Consider the following 2425-nt stretch of genomic DNA (forward strand, 5'->3'; position numbering starts at 1 on the left):
TGTTTATATATATGTGTATATGAAAACTGTAAAGCAAGCCTAACACTGTAACTTCCCACACTGTCAACAATAAATGACTGCCCAATTTCTGTTATACAGATTATACAAATCCCTTAATAAGGTTATGAAATATGAAATTAAGCTTTGGGCACACTGTCTCCACAATTCCCTTTGCAAAAGCAACACAACTGTCACCAGGTTGGCTGAGTCCTCCTCAAAAGCAGTGAAAAATTCTCCCTATTAGTTCTCTCCAATGTTTGTACTCAGCCTTGTAAAATATTTGCTACCACTAGGTGGAGACAATTTGATAACAGGAATATTGGTTATTGAAATAGGAGTAGCCACAATTTTCTACGAATACTTCTAATGGTAAAGAAGCTCTGTTTCTAAATTCTTGGGTGAATAAGGGCTAGTCACTTTAGCTGATAATCCAATTTCCTCATTTGTAAATTTAAGGCTTTATATTAAGTAGCCTCAAGAGCCCTCTTAACTCTAATATTCTGTGGATTAAAGCTTGCTTAAATGTTCTTGACATACAGTGCCTAAAGACAGTACTGTTTCTCTTGAGCTAAAAAAAATTCTACCTTTCTCAACTTCTTTCAACTCAAATGCTTCCACCAAGCACAATCAGCTGTTTCCGCCAATCTTTTCTTTTAAAGAAGTCAGAAAGAGGCATATTGCCTATTAAATCGATACATCTCACTTCCCAGGTCATACCCAAGGCTTTCTGCCTTTTTCTCCCTTGTCTTCAAATAGCTTCTCCACATCCACCTGCCTTGATTGCATGTATATTTGAAACAACAAATTAGCTATAGATTTTCCTCTAAACTGGTAGTCTTACTGCTAGACGCTATATACCTCTGGGGTTTTTGGATTTTGCACCTGTGGGGTTTTTTGTTTGTTTTTGTCTAATTTGGTCAGAACTCTTCATTTTTGTTTCCTTAATTCTAACTGCGCCTCTGACAAGATACATTCCTTACACTGGTACTCATTCCTCCTGGTTCTCATCTGCCAGTCTAGATTTCTTTTTACCTTTTCTAAGGATGTTTTAACCTCTGCTTGCCTAAGGAGTTTTCAGTCTACTGCTTCATCCAACTGTTTTAAATCTAGCGATCCAACAGTAGTCTAGATCACAAACTCTGGCACACTCCAGACTCTCAGCCCTGAACACACACCAATTCTATACCACAAATTCACCACATTCATCATTTACACAGGACTACCTTTAATTCTCCCAGTGCCCTAAGACCAAGAGGCACAAAGGACACTGGTAATTTCCTAAGCAGAACAGGAAAATTCTGAGTCTCTAAGTGAGCCAGGGACACTACTAATTTCATTTCATATCCCTGCCCAGATCACAGGAACCTGTAAACAAGGGAGCATACTGATGTGATAGCAGTAACCAGCTTACTACTGACTCTTTTTGTTTTTTGTTTTTTTGGAGACAGAGTCTCACTCTTGTTGCCCAGGTTGGAGTGCAGTGGCGTCAGCCTAGCTCACAGCAACCTCAAACTCCTGGGCTCAAGTGATCCTTCCGCCTCAGCCTCCCCAGTAGCTGGGACTACAGGCATGCGCCACCATGCCCGGCTAATTTTTTCTATATATTTTTAGTTGTCCAGATAATTTCTATTTTTTAGTAGAGACGCGGTCTCGCTCTTGCTCAGGCTGGTCTCGAACTCCTGACCTCGAGCGATCCTCCCACCTCGGCCTCCCAAGGGTGTCAGGATTACAGGCGTGAGCCACTGCGCCCGGCCACTACTGACTCTTGACTGCTACTCTCTGCTATCACCACATAAGGTTGGCCCCCAATAAATAAATAAATATCCACAGACAATGGCACAGACAGATCAGTTATCTGTATCTCACAGAGGGAGGTGTGAAACACAATTAAAGCAAAGCTTAAAAATTTATACAAATGCAGAATTAATGACAAAGCTAAAAAGAGAAGTCTAACTATTGACTCTTATTAGTCCAGGCCTCCATATGCCAGAAGTTGACAACTTTTGAAAAGTGGCATATGTCAAGGCTGTTATACTTTCCTGGGAAAAGAAATGTCCATCAAGCGCCAAGTTAGCTTCAGCAAGTAATGACGTAGGAAGTCAAAGCAACATTCCTTTGTGTCACTGAAAATATACTAACAGGTTCTACTTTTCTGGGTAGGGCATAATCTGCTGACAAATTAAATTTGTGGCCAGGTAGTGACCTAAAAAATAATTAGATTAAGAAAGACATGATGGCCGGGCACGGTGGCTCACGCCTGTAATCCTAGCACTCTGGGAGGCCGAGGCAGGTGGATTGTTTGAGCTCAGGAGTTCAAGACCAGCCTGAGCAACAGCGAGACCCCGTCTCTACTAAAAATTAGAAAGAAATTAATCGGCCAACTAAAAATATATAGAAAAAATTAGCTGGGCATGGTGGCGCATGC

The sequence above is a fragment of the Propithecus coquereli genome, unplaced genomic scaffold, assembly GCF_000956105.1.
Source record: "Propithecus coquereli isolate 6110/MARCELLA unplaced genomic scaffold, Pcoq_1.0 Scaffold146, whole genome shotgun sequence".
In the NCBI taxonomy this organism is placed as follows: Eukaryota; Metazoa; Chordata; class Mammalia; order Primates; family Indriidae; genus Propithecus; species Propithecus coquereli.